This window comes from Lithobates pipiens, unplaced genomic scaffold (genome assembly GCF_037356315.1).
Source record: "Lithobates pipiens isolate NorthernLeopardFrog02 unplaced genomic scaffold, aLitPip1_a1.2 Scaffold_16, whole genome shotgun sequence".
Taxonomy (NCBI): Eukaryota; Metazoa; Chordata; class Amphibia; order Anura; family Ranidae; genus Lithobates; species Lithobates pipiens.
In genome coordinates this window covers 625,327,077-625,342,413 of record NW_027507748.1, presented here as the reverse complement: position 1 = coordinate 625,342,413, position 15,337 = coordinate 625,327,077, and positions in this window count along the sequence as shown.

Below are 15,337 nucleotides of genomic sequence, written 5' to 3'. Positions count from 1 at the left end.
ATATTCTGTTATATTCTTTGCAAAGGATAATAGTGTTCCTTCATTTTTACATTTTTTAAAAAGCTCTTATTATTTATAACTGTTTTAACTTTGACCGTGAGCCACATACATTTTATTTTTAGCCTTTTAAACTTATTGACTATGGGAATATATTTTCAGGGTGTTCACATACAGTCTTTTTGAAGAATTCACATTTCTGTTCTGTGTTCATCGATGCCAATATTTCTTCCCAGTTTAAGTCTTGGAGAGCAGCCCTCATCCTCAGAAAATTTGCTCTCTTAAACTGTTTTGTCAAAGCTAGGTCCAACCATCTTAAGACAAGCTCACCAGCAAAACAACTTCTCCTGGAACCTCCTCTATGTTATCTTATCAGTTCATGTGCACAGGTTTGTTTATAGTCGTTTCTAGGCAGTTGTGTTTAGAGGATTTTTTTGGAACCCAAAAAAATGTGTTCAGAAGCTGTGTTTAGAGGCATTTCAAGCGCTAAACGCGGTAACTCACATTTAGCCACGTTTCATTTACAGGCATTTTTCATTTTTTGCTACTATGAAAAAAGAAACGCAGTATGTACAAGCGGCTAAACTCCTGTTTTTAGACACCAGTTTCTAGTTGCACAGAGTAGCCTGGATCCTCCTCTTCTTGGGTCCCTCTCCGGCCCTTCTGGTCCCTCCCTCATGACGAGTGCTCCCACAACAAGTAGCAAGCAGTTCTGGTCACTGACCTGCACTGCAATAGAAATAAAATATATCTGTGCTCAAACCCCAATAGCTTATACAGTACCTCATAAAAGTGAGCACACCCCTCACATTTTATGTAAATATTTTATCATATCTTTTCATGTGACAACACTGAAGAAATTACACTTTGCTACAATGTAAAGTAGTGAGTGTACAGCTTGTATAACAATGTAAATGTGTTGTCCTCTCAAAATAACACACAGCCATTAATGTTTAAACCACTGGCAACAAACATAAATACTCCCCTAAGTGAAAATGTCCAAAGTGGGCCCAAAGTGTCAATATTTTGTGTGGCCACCATTATTTCCCAGCACTGCCTTAACCCTCTTGGGTATGGAGTTTACCAGAGCTTCACAGGTTGCCATTGGAGTCCTCTTCCACTTCTCCACGATGACATCATGGAGCTGGTGGATGTTAGAGACCTTGCGCTCCTCCACCTTTCATTTGAGGATGCCCCACAGATGCTCAATAGGGTTTAGGTCTGGAGAAATGCTTGGCCAGTCCCTCACCTTTACTGTCAGCTTCTTTAGCAAGGTGCGTGGTCTTGAAGGTATGTTTATCGTTATGATATTTGAATACTGCCCTGCGGCCCAGTCTCCGAAGGAAGGGTATCCTGCTCTGCTTCAGTATGTCACAGTACATGTTGGCATTCATGGTTTCCTCAATGAACTGTAGCCCCCCAGTGCCGGCAGCACTCATTGCAGCCCCAGACCATGACACTCCCACCACCATGCTTGACTGTAGGCAAGATACATTTGTCTTTGTACTCCTCACCTGGTTGCCGCCACACACGCTTGACACCATCTGAACCAAATAAGTTTATCTTGGTCTCATCAGACCACAGGACATGGTTCCAGTAATCCATATCCTTAGTCTGCTTGTCTTCAGCAAACTGTTTGCAGGCTTTCTTGTGCATCATCTTTAGAAAAGGCTTCCTTCTGGGACGACAGCCATGCAGACCAATTTGATGCAGTGTGTGGTGTATGGTCTGAGAACTGACAGGCTGAATCCCCCACCCCTTCAACCTCTGCATCAATGCTGGCAGCACTCATATGTCTATTTCCCAAAGACAACCTCTGGAGAGGCCAGTTCTGAGTGTAACCTGTCTAGTTAAACCACTGTATGGTCTTGGCTACCATGCTGCAGTTCAGTGTCAGGCAATCTTCTTATAGACTAGGCCATCTTTATGTAGAGCAACAATTCCTTTTTTCAGATCCTCAGAGAGTTCTTTGTCATCAGATGCCATGTTGAATTACCAGTGTGAAAAATGTGAGGGGGTACTCACTTTTGTAGGGATCAATATTGAGTTGGCCCACCCTTTGCAGCTATAACAGCTTCATCTCTTCTGGGAAGGCTATAGTGTATTTGTATTTAATTTGAGTTTAGCTGCTTGTCTTGAGCTCTTTGTTTAAATGTATGTAATTCTGGCACTGTAAATATGTAGAAAAATAAAATATTATTTGACATAGTTTGGATGTATGTGTTATTGGCATTCTGTGTCTACAAATGTAAAATATTTTCACTCCCCCCCCCCCCCCCCCCAGAGTTCTTTTAGGCTGAATGTACATCGTTGCTTTGTGGCAATGCGTGGTTATGTGTGTAGATGCACTTCAGGGATATTCATTCATTCTGAATAACAATCAAATAACACCAGTGCTGCAGCACTCCATAATGCATGGTAATGCACTACTGTGCCTTGAGGTGCACTGCATTGCTAAAAATGCGGGAAGCTTTTTTTGTGTGTTCCGGTGAGCATTGGTGTGTGCAGCCTATAGCATTAGGATGTGCACCCCAGAGCACAAACACACATACATGTATATCAGCAGAGCAGTGGATGGTGTCAGTAGATAGGAGATTGGTGTCCGTAGGGCAATGGATGGTGTTAGTATTTTTTATTTTTTTTCTAAATAATTTTTTACAATATTCTTTTTTACATTTTTTTTTTTTTAGGAGCCCATTGGGGTCTTTCGTGAAATATCAAGGGTCTAAACAGAGAGAAAGGAACTGAGGACAGAGCTCCCCTAATCCTTCTCCCTGCAGCCTCTAGCTGCACTGGACAGTGAACAAATGGGAAGTGCTCTGTGCTGAGTGGCTTCCTGTTCATTCACAAACTGAAGCATAGTAAACATTGTTCCAACAAAAGATTTCCTTACTTTTTATATTATTAGCCAGTATCTTTTTAATATGGCTATTCTGGTATAACAATTGCAAGCTTGTAATGAATGTAGAAAGCCAAGTGCATATGCAGCACTCGGCTTTGTACATTCATCAAAAGCTTGCAATTGAGAAAATCTCAGTGATAATTCACAGGTGGCCCTATCAACACCCACCTGCCTGACTCCCTTGATTAAGAAATAGAAAGAGCTCAATAGAAAATTGTTGGCAAAGCAGCGCCTGAGAGTTTCTACTATATCTGGACACAACGTCTGTCTGTGCAGTAAAAATTGGCATTATTACCAGTGGTGGCCTGTAATGCAGGGCGCACCCCCCTAATCTACATGTAGGGCACCAGACGCATGGATTCCAATCAGGGTTTTTTTTTTTTTTTTTTTTTCTAGAAGCATGTTATTAGAACCAAAGGCTCTAATAGGCTTAAAAAAAGTGTGGGCTCGGGGCGCAGGCCCACCCAGTTGTGTGACAATAGAAAATTAATATTCACTATTGTCACCCTGATTCTCCTCCCGGCCAATCAGGAAGTGAGTCCTGAGACCCGTCACGAGGAGGAGGAGGGAGGAGACACAGGGGAAGCCACTGTGAAGCACCAGAAGGAGGAGACGCCTCCCGGAGGAAGCACTGCCTGTAACCTAGATGGGGTAAGTGTGGTGCGGGTGACTGGCCAGCAGGGGGCTTACTAGCGGGTGGATTGTTTGCCCCCCCAAAAAAATATACCACTGATAATTAGTAGCTTCAAAATCTGGCGAGTCTATAAGTAATTTTATATGCTGCAACAAGTTGATCACTCCACTGTTATTGTGCTTGTATTGTGCTAATGAAAAGTAAAAGACACAGTAATGCATAAAGTCAGGGATCTCAAATGGAAATGAGCACTGTTATAGAGATATCAGGATGCAGATATCCTGCAAGTGTTGCAGGAGAAGAATGTACCCACAGAAGGAGTGGGAAAATTGTGGTGATTTGATAACCATGAAAGGGTGTTGCAGCCTTGTGAGAGGGCCTTCCTGAAAGCCACGGTTAAGCTGTTGTGGGACCAGCTGGGTCCTTACATGGTCGTGGAAGCTGGTTCACCAGAGAAGGAGGTTGGAATAGAACTGGTCCCAGAGATCATACCCACTAGGGCCTTACTGGGAAGCGGGGGTGTCTATGCCTGTCAGTGTGAGGAATGTCACTGGTCACCCAATCAACCTGAAGCCCCGGATGGTGATTAGGAAAGTGAGTGCTGCCACCCCAGTGGCGGGGGATGAGCTAGTTCAGAAGGGAGATGGAAGAGGGACTACCGTCCACTGCCCAAATCTGCCATCCAGATGGGAGGAGAGAATCAAAGCTCAACTAGCACGAAGGAAGAAAATGTTCTCCAAGAATGACTTTGATGTGGGCTGTGCTAGGAGTGCTAAACATTGAATTTGGCTAACTGAAGATAAGCCTTTTCGTGAAAGGGCCAGGCGAATTCCCTTATGTGATCTGGAGGATCTCTGAGAATGGTTGGCTGAACTGAAGGAGTTAGGGGTCATTAAGGAATCCAAGAGCCCTTATGCTACCCTGATTGTAGTAGTGAGAAATAAGAATGGGTCCCTCTGGATGTGTATTGACTACCTCACCGTGAACCCAAGGACTATCCCAGATCAGTACACAACCCCCCGCATAGAAGAGACCCTGCAATGCTTATCAGGGGCTAAATGGTTCAGTGTGCAGGATCTAAAGTGTGGATACTACCAGATACCCATGCATCCGGATGGCTGAGAAAAGACGCCCTTCATCAGTCCCCTAGGGTTTATTGAGTTTGACCGAATGTCACAAAGATTGACAGGGGGCTCCTGCCACTTTCCAGAGACTGATGGAGAATACTGTGGGTGATATGAATTTGGTAGAAGTGCTAGTGTATCTTGATGATATCATTGTGTTCAGCAGAACGTTGGAGAAGCATGAAGCTCTGTTGGAGAAAGTTTTCCAACGATTACACAAAGAGGTGGTGAAGCTGTTGCTAGAGAAGTGCCAATTCTATCAGGCTTCGGTCACGTATCTTGGTCATGTAGTGTCAGCTGAGGAGTCGCTACTGACCCTCAGGAGTTGGAGGTTGTTACTTGCTGGCCTTGACCTCGACTAAGTTCAGGTTGTTTCTGGGTATCTCCTCTTAGTATAGAAGATTTGTGAAGAACTTCTCACAGATTGCCCAGCCGCTGAATGAGCTTTTACAGAAACAAACAGAGGGGGATCATCAGAAAGTGCAGAAGGGAGGCCCTAGAAAGCCCCACAAGCCTATTCAAGAGCAATGGATAATGAAGTGTGAAAAGGCTTTTGAACGACTGAATAGGAGGCTTGTTGAAGCACAGGTGTTGGCCTACGCTGATCCATCTAAACCCTATGAATTGCACATGGATGCCAGCAGAAATGGCCTTGGGGAGTGTTGTATCAGGAGTCGAAGGGGAGAGCCCAGTGGCCTATGTGAGTTGCAGTCTCACCCCTCCTGAGAAGAACTATCCTGTACAAAAATTGGAGTTCTTGGCCCTCAAGTGGGCTGTGGCAAATAAACTACGTGATTATTTGTAAGGAGCTACCTTTGTGGAGAAGACTGACAACAACCCCTTAACTTAACTACTGTCCACTGGCAAGTTGGATGCTACTGGACATCGTGGCTGCCAGTTCAGTTTGAAATACCGTCCAGGAGTGGGAAATCAAGTCGCTTACACTCTTTCCCAAAGGCCTCATTTCACCGCTGGCCAGAAGAGTTGGGTCCATTTACAATTGGAGGGAGTACGGGCTGTGTGTCAAGGAATAGAGAATAAACACAGAGGGGCCATAGGGGCCAAAGCTGTGGGAGTCACCCCTGCAAGAGTACCAAGATATTACTGTGATTTGACCCAAGTGCGCAGCCAAGAATTGCCTCAGCTGACAAGAGAGGATATGAGATGGGACCAACGGGAAGATCCATTGGGGATTCTTATAAAGAAATCGTTAGCCACCCAGGATACTGTTGATTAGCCCCATTGAGGGGGCCAAAGTAGCCCACAGAGAGTGGGAACGAATGCGGTTGGAAGATGGGGTCATATACAGGATAGGTCCATCTGAAGAGCCAGGAGGTGTTCGTCAACTGTTCTTACCTGAGAAACACCGACTAATAGTGTTGACTGCTCTTCATAATGATCATGGTCACTTAGGCCCAAGTAGAACCTTCAAGTTAGTCAGGGATCGATTTTACTGGCCATCCATGAGAACTAAGGTGGAAAGTTGCTGTCGCTGTTGCATCAGATGAATTCAGAGGAAAATCTTACCAGGCAGGGCTACCCCAATGGGCCATCTTCAAAGCCAGGGACCAATGGAGTTGGTGTGCTTTGATTTCTTGTGTTTGGAACCTGACCTGAGTGGATGAAGTAATGTCTTTGTTGTGACAGATCATTTTACCCGATACACTCAAGCTTTCCCCACTAGGGACCAACATGCCAATACGGTAGAAAAACTGTAGTGGAGAAGTTTTTCGTTCATTACGGGCTGCCTCAGCGCCTACACTCGGATCAAGGTTGGGATTTTGAGAGCAAGCTAATCAGAAGATTATATGAACTCTTAAGTTTAAAGAAATCCTGAACCACTCCTTACCATCATCAAGGGGATCCACAACCTGAGCGTTTCAACCGTACCCTACTGAACATGTTGGGGACCTTTCCTTTGGAGAAGAAACAACATTGGGGAGACCATATAGCTGCCATGGTTCATGCTTATAATAGCACTTCGAATGATTCTACTGGATACTCCCCCAGATTTGGCCTAAAGGGAAGACCTGGCATCAAAGCCACTTGCTACCTATATCTAAGGCTGTCCGAGTACCCCCATCCTCTGACCTAGAGACTTACCAGTCCCCTACGCTGAGGCCTAGGGCTAGAAAACCTTGTTCACCCATGCCACCTGAAGAGGAGAGTGATGATGAAGAATTAACTGTTGATTGGTTCTCCGTCTCGCCTTTGAAAGACAATCCCATCACTCCAGGGACTGAGGAGGAAGACAGTCAGGAGACACGTCTCTCCTTGTCGGAAACTGAAACACTAGCCCATCACTCACTAGGAGGAGTTGAGGAAGTCAAGATGGAATCCAATGAAGTATCGAATGTGTTGGAGACTCCTATTCCTCCTACTAATGAAGCAGAGAGAGCAAATGTTCCTGAACCAGAACCTGAACCAGGACCTGAACCAGAGCCTGATTCAGAACCTGAGCCTGAATTCGGATGTAGTTTCGGTGGAACAGATAGGGGACAGAAAATATTCTCTCCAAAAAAGACTGACGTATGATACTTTGGATAAAACTCTGACAAACGTATTACCTCCGCGCAACGCTCTAGTCAAGCACTTGCCACCTTTATTGAACCTTTAATAAAGGATGACCTTGATTCACCTCCTGACACTACTGGATGGGCAACTAACCTGTTATTGGCCTGTCACAAAATGAATATGACTTCGCCTGATGATGTATATAATTTACTGTTAGAAGATCATTCTGTGGGTCAGTTTTTGGCTGTTACAACTTCTGGTTTGTCAGATGATTAACCATTCACTTTCTTATGATACAGTAAGGTGATCCCACAGGTTGTGTTCTGTTTTCAGGAACCAAAGACTTTCAAGTGGGGCGGAGGATGTAGCAATGTGGACTACAATTGCAAAGTGTAGTGATCCTCCGTTGTTTCTGTATATCATGCTGTCCCTTTAGTGCCCAGTATCCCTAACTGACATAATATTTGTGAGCCAAACCAAAGAGATTGTGGGATTAGTAGTTCCTCAAAATGGCAATTGCTCCGCATGACTATACACCTAGGCTATATATCCCAGGGATCTTTGCTACTGTAGCGGATGACATTTGGGATCAAATGTCACACGCATTGTAAATTTAGTTTTTGGTCTCAGTACAGTAAAGGTTCTGAGGGTTAATTATTGTAATTAGGCCTTTACACCAGTCTGGCCAGGTTATGTTTGAAAGTTCTGCCTGGTGACGTGCACATGACAGGCCAGAACCAAGCCTGTTTGGATGTTTGGGTATCAGCCCTCTCAGAGACAATCAGCGGGAGTGCCGGGGCCCGCTGAGGAGTCTGGGAGGGAGTACTTAAACAGGTGTGGGTCACGTGTTCAGGGTTCCGGAGTTGTATGTGAGACCCGTGTGGTCTGTTCTGGTTCCAGGACCGGGGTAGCCCCGTGAGGGGTCCCAGCCACGGGGTGTTCGACACCCCACAACATGTTCCTGTCGGTGGCCCCTGATAGACCGGTCTGGGGTAGGGATCTGTCTGTTCCCGAGTCTCGGGGCCGGCTGTTCCGAGGCGCAGTAACTGAGGGAGGATTCAAGGTGTTGTCTGGGTGTGCTCTCGGCTTGGAGGGACACCACAGCTCATGGAAGTGACCGGGGGAGGGCCGGCAAGTGGCATCCTGAGAAGTGCCTGGTTACTGAGTTGGGAAGGACATTGACGAATTCACACTTTTCCAGTACCATAGAGGAAGCGGGAAACGTTCCAGGTACGGTGGAAAAAGGTTCCTGTATACCCTCAGGCCGCGTACACACGCGGGGACTGTTCGCCCAACTTTGTCCGCTGAACAGTGTTTCGGCAAACAGTCCGCTCGTGTGTGGGCTTTCAGCGGACAGTTTCAGCGAACAGTCCGCTGAACAAGGTTTTTCGGAATTTCCGAAAAACTGTCCGCTGAAACCTTGTTTCAGCGAACAGTTCCCTCGTGTGTAGGCTTGTTCGACAAACTAAGTTCCGCGCATGCTCAGAAAGGCTTTACACGCCGAAAGTTATAATGCAGTGTATAGGACGTCGTATTTTTCGTCCCGTCGTACGTGCCGTTCACGTCATCGCGCACGGTTTCAGCAAACTGTTCGTACGTCGTGTGTGGCCATGTCCGTCCATGCTAATTTTGAGCGGACTGTTTGCCGAAACTGTTTGACGGACAAAGTTGGGCGAACAGTCCCCGCGTGTGTACGCGGCCTCAGTTGATTGTTCAAGTTTTGAGTCAACGTGCTGACTGCCATGATCTCTGGCTAGAGATCTGTTCAGCCTTGAAGTGTCCAGCTGCGAGTGGCTACTCTCTGGGTGGAAATAGAGACTTTGCTAAACCTGCAGTTCAAGGTGCCTGAGTTCTTCACCCTTGCCCTCTGTTCCCTAAGAGACTGTGTTTGTGAAAGTTCTACTGCAAAATAAACCTTTTTGAAAGGAATTCATCTGTGTCAGTGTACAAGTCATTGGGTATCAACCCTCAGAACCCCTAGACACGGAGGAGCAGGCCAAGAGAAGGTAACCGGTAAGCCCATTAAGTCAAGGCCGCCGTGCAATGGGTTATGGCCTCTACACTACCATCAGGGAGATTGCTGGGTATAAAAGAAGCCAGAGACCCGCCTCATACTCTCTTCCTCCTGGGCCTCGTGCGTGACAGACCTCTCCGTTCAGTGAAGGTGAGGTTGCAGCCTACTACGCAGGGCTAAAACATTCCAACCCGGAAGAGAAGGGCCTAACACTGCTTGCTGTTCATCAGACATCCATCCAGCACCATCTTGGTCACCCGACACCCGTGCTTCAAGCTTTGCATCAGGAGATCATGACAGTGGATGCGCTGCATGGACATTGCTCCGGAAACTGCTGTCCAGGAGGCATTGAATCGGCCTGGTCGTTGGTGAGAGGGCAATTGCCCACCTTTGCAAACCTTTCTTATTACTTCACTGGGACACTGTTTTCAGATAGCTTTACTTTGGGAATACCTTACTGCACCTATCTTTGAACACTGTACATAGACATCTTTAGCTTCATCCGTTCCTAGAAATACCATTGACTTGTCACTGCACCCTTTTGGATAAAGTTAATGAGCTCTGACTGCTGGTGAAGACCATCAGGCCTGCAACATGGACATTGCTGTCATTACTGCTTAAAGGGCCCTCAAGTCATTCTTATTAAACTTGATCTCCCATTAGCATTAAAGGTTAAATAGGCCAGCCTGGCTTCCCCCTTTAGAGGTTTTGCCAGAATTAATGCTTAACTTGCTTATCCTTTCAGGTCTTGTTCTAGTGGTATCACTTTGTAAATATGTGTATATTATATACTGTTACAACCCAAATTATCTTATATTGTGGTATTGTGTCCTTTGCTGAGCTAGGACTGTTACCCAAAGCTCAGTGGATCTATTACCTCCTTTGTGTAACAATATTCTCTTTGAGCATTTCAGTAAACGTTAATAGAATACGTTGTTGTTTGAGTTGAGTTGTTTGACTTATTACTTGACTTATTACTTTAAGGTGGTGCAAAGATGTCTGAACCCAGAGTGTCAGGTGGGTTGGAATGTTCACAAGGTCATGGCAGTGTAGATGAGCAGGTAAATCCAAGCAGTCCTGAAGGGGGTCGTGCTACACACAAATGGGTGGCCAGTGCATTCACATATGCATACTTCTGCATGAACGTTAGCCTGGTGTCAGTTCTAACTGGTCTTTAGCTTGTTCTGCTCCAGACTCGTGTTCTGCGTGTAATTCCTGTTACTGACCCCGCTTCATCCTGACCTGATTTGGATCCTTTACTGCACTTCTGTTCTAACCCTTTCCTGGCCTTGGCTTTATTCCTGACCTTGATCTGGCTCCTGATTTGTTACTTCATTGCCCGCTTCTTACTGACCTCGGCTGTGACTTCACTTCTGCCTCCGATTCTGCTCCATGCCTTGTAAATTGTCTACTTGCCTTATGTGCTGATGCAGCTGCCTGCTTCTATGCATAGTCCTGCTCATAGTTTTGGTTGGCATCTCCTGTTCGGAGTTTTGCAAACTACATCTTCCAGCACTCATGTTCTTCCTGGCCCTTTGCAACTTCTGTTTCACTTTCAGAGTTGCTTAAGCAGGAGATACAAGAGCTTGCCCTCATCATCCTGGTCTCCTATAAGGTATATAATTTCAGCAGTGGCGGCCTGTGCATTATGGGCGCACAGGCACCGCCCCCCCATCCCTGTTACCGCCTCCCTATCCTTTCAGGACGCCGAACACATGGACTCCTATGGTGGGGGCAGGAGGGGATGTATTTTTTTGAAGCACCTGATTAGAGCCAGAGGCTCTAATATGCTTCAAAAGGGGTGGGCTCGGGCACAGAGAGTGTGCCCTGATCCCACCCAATTGTGTGACCATAGTGAATGAATATTTTCACGTCGCATTGCCTGCCCACCAATCTGGAGGTAGGTCAGTGAGACCTGTTTCCTGATTGGCCAAAGAGCCAAGTGTCCCTATTGGATGCTCAGTGCTTTGGCGGAAGTGGGACAGAGTGGAAGAAGTTGACTGAAGACGAGATGTCGGAGAAGAGGTCAACTTACGAAGGTAAGCACCGGTCCTCCTACACGGGGTGTGAGCGGGCTGGGGTGTCCCGCAGACCATACCCGGGGGGGTAGCGGTGGGAGCAGGGTGTCCCGCGATCCATTCACGGGTTTGGGTGCGGGGTGTCTCTCGATCCATCTGTGGGGGTGTGTGAGCGGGGTGTCCCGGGAGGGACACTGGCAGCAAATGGTGGGCAGACTGTCAGCATTTGATGGGCACACTGGCAGCATATGATGGGCAGTGCACACTGGCAGCGTATGATGGGCAGACTGGCAGCGTTTGATGGGCACACTGGCAGCGTATGATAGGCACACTAGCAGCGTATGATGGGCACACTGGCAACATTTGATGGCATAGTGGCAGCATTTAATGGGCACAGTGGCAGCATTTGATGGTACAGTGGCAGTGTTTGATGGGCATAGTGACAGGGTTTAATGGGCACAGTGGCAGTGTTTGATGACACAGTGGCAGCGTTTGAGGGCACAGTGGCAGCGTTTGAGGGCACAGTGGCAGCGTTTGAGGGCACAGTGGCAGCGTTTGATGGCACAGTGGCTGCAATTGATGATTTATTTTTCAAAACATTTTTGCACCCCCCCCTAAAAAAAAAATTTGAGCACCAGCCGCCACTGATTTTGAGGTCTTTCACATACTGGCTGTATTGCTCAATAAAGGACTCCATAGTTGGTTTGGATTTTTGGTCAATGCCTGCTGAATTGGCCAAAATTCAATCCAAGGGTGACCCTGCAAGCACTCCAAAAAATGATTTTAAAATTCATTAAGCAGTGGGAAAAACAGCTAAACAGTGTCTGCTTATATCAGAAGCCACTGTATCCAGGCAGCCCCATGTGCCTTGAAGCTGAAACCTGGGATAATCAAGAATTCAAGAGACATGTGTATTCTTACTGTAATTGCTGTTCTTTGTCTTTGTTCTTTGCCATATCTGTGCGGTAATCCAGTGTGAAACTTTTCCTCTGTACAGGAGCTTCCTGTAATAAAGACTGGTCACTGCTGCTCTCTCTCTTTGTTCAGGGTGACTGGTCTTGTCTCAACCTCCTCCTATAGCTTTCTGCAGGCAACTTGTTGTGGGTAGAGCTTGCTGGGACCCTACCCCAGCTCTGCTCTCTGCACAGGCTATGTACAGCACAGTAATAATGTGACTGATACTTTTACTAAATATTTTGGTTTGCAAAGGCATTTGGTGCACACAAATTGGACTTATGCCACGTAGAAACAAACAAACAATCCGTGTGTAGCCTCCGGCGGACTTTTTTTACCCAAAAGTACGGCGGACTTAGAAAGTAGTTTTGCACTCCAATCTTTCCGTCGGACTCGCATTTCGGCGGACAATCCGGCCGTGTGTGTGCCAGTCCGCCGTACTTTTGAAATGAATGGACTTTTCCCGCCCGGAGAAAAGTCAGCTCATTTTGAGCGCGTCTCCAGGTAGCCGGGGCCAGCGAAGGAGGCGTCGCTGGCCCCATCACCTGGTATGGACTTAAAGGGGAACCCCAACGCCGAAAAAATCGGCGTGGGGGTCCCCCCCAGGTCCACATCAGACCCTTGTCCGAGCACGCGGCCCCCCCACCCCAAAGCACCTTGTCCCCATGTTGATGAGGACAAGGGCCTCTTCCCGACAACCCTGGCCGTTGGTTGTCGGGGTCTGCGGGCGGGGGGCTTATCGGAATCCGGGAGCCCCCTTTAATAAGTGGGCCCCCGGATACCGGCCCCCCACCCTATGTGAATGAGTCTGGGGTACAATGTACCCCTACCCATTCACCTGTGGAAAAAAGTAAAAAAAAACACAACACACAAGGGTTAAAATAGTTTATTGCACAGCTCCAGGGGTCTTCTGTCTGTCTTCGGGGTCTTCTCGTCGGACTCCTCCTCTATCTTCTGCTAGCTCTTTTGCTAGCGGAGGAGCCCGGCTTTCTTCTTCGCCGCCGCCCTCTTCTTTCGACTTCGGGGGTCTTGTCCCCCTCTTCGGTTCTTCTTGCCGGGCCACCGCGCCTTCTTCTAGGTCTTTTACAGGCGGTGGCCCGATCTTCTGTCGTCGCTGTCGCCGTCTTGTGTTCTTCTGTTCTTCTCTTCTTCTCTTCAGATGTTGCCTCGTCGCTCTCTCTGCTCACAATGATGGGGACACGGCGCGCCAACTTATATAGGGACATCACCGGATGATGTCCCCGGCCAGTATGATGTCACAGTCCCAGCATCCACAGTCCCAGAGAGAGTGACGAGGCAACATCTGAAGAGAAGAACAGAAGACGGCAACAGCGGCGAAGGCGCGGTGACCCGGCAAGAAGAACCGAAGAGGAAGACAAGACCCCCGAAGAGGGGGACAAGATCCACAAAGTCGGAAGAAGAGGGCGGCGGCGAAGAAGAAAGCCGGGCTCCTCCGCTAGCAAAAGAGCTAGCAGAAGATAGCGGAGGAGTCCGGCGAGAAGACCCCCGAAGACGGACAGAAGACCCCCGGAGCTGTGCAATAAACTATTTTAACCCTTGTGTGTTGTGGTTTTTTTTACTTTTATTTACAGGTGAATGGGTAGGGGTACATTGTACCCCATACTCATTCACATAGGGTGGGGGGCCGGTATCCGGGGGCACCCTTATTAAAGGGGGCTCCCGGATTCCAATAAGCCCCCCGCCACAGACCCCGACAACCAACAGCCAGGGTTGTCGGGAAGAGGCCCTTGTCCTCATCAACATGGGGACAAGGTGCTTTGGGGTGGGGGGGCCACGCGGCCCCCCATGTTGAGGGCACGCGGCCTGGTACGGCTCAGGAGGGGGGGGCGCTCGCTCGTCCCCCCCTTTCCTGGCCGGCCAGGTAGCGTGCTCGGACAAGGGTCTGATGTGGACCTGGGGGGACCCCCATGCCGATTTTCAGTGTTGGGGTTCCCCTTTAAGTCCATACCAGGTGACTAAGGAGGCGTTGCTGGCCCCGGCTACCTGGAGACGCACTCAAAATGAGCAGACTTTCCTCCGCGTGTGTGGGCGAGTCCGTTCATTTCAAAGGTACGGCGGATAGTCCAGCGGACTTAGTACGCCGTATTAGTCTGCTGAAAAAGTGCCGTGTGTGGGCAAGTAGCCCGTTCGGAAAGTCCGGCAGACAGTCTGGCGGGAAGTCCGGCAGACTAAGTCCGCCGGAGAGTTGGCTACGTGTGTACGCGGCATTACACTCACCGGCCACTTAATTAGGTACACCGGTTCAATTGCTTGGTAACACACATCAGCCAATCACGTCAGCAACTCAATGCAGGCATCTAGACATGGTGAAGACGACTTGCTGAAGTTCAAACTGAGCATCAGAATGGGGAAGAAAGTGGATTTAAGTGACTCTGAACATGGCATGGTTGTTGGTGCCAGACGGGCTGGTCTGAGTATTTCAAAAACAGATCTGATGGGATTTTCACGCCCAACCATCTCTGGGGTTTACAGAGAATGTCCGAAAAAGAGAAAATATCCAGTGGGCAGCAGTTGTGTGGAGGAAAATGGCTTGTTGATGTCAGAGGTCAGAGGAGAATGGGCAGGCTGGTTCAATATGATAAAAAGGCAACAGTAACTCAAATAACCACTCGTTACAACCAAGGTATGAAGATTACTATCTCTGTATGCACAACACATCGAACCTTGAAGCAGATGGGCTACAGTAGCAGAAGACACATTTCTGTCAGTTAAGAACAGGAAATTGAGGCTACAATCCACACAGGCTCACCAAAATTGGACAATAGAAGAGTGGAAAAACGTTACCTGGTATGATGAGTCTTGGTTTCAGCTGCAACATTCAGATGGTAGGTTCAGAATTTGGCATAAACAACATGAAAACATGGATCCATCCTGCCTTGTATCAACGGTTCAGGCTGCTGGTGGTGTAATGGTGTAGGGGATATTTTCTTGGCACACTGTGGGCCCCTTAGTATTAATTGAGTATCATTCAAATGCCACGGTCTATCTGAGTATTGTTGCTGACCATGATTGTCCATACCTTTATGACTATAGCCATGGCCAAAAGTTTTGAGAATGACGCAAATATTAATTTTTACAAAGTCTGCATCATAATCATTTTTATGATGACAATTGCATATACCTAGAGACGATTCAGATCGCATTGTGCGCTATACAAGT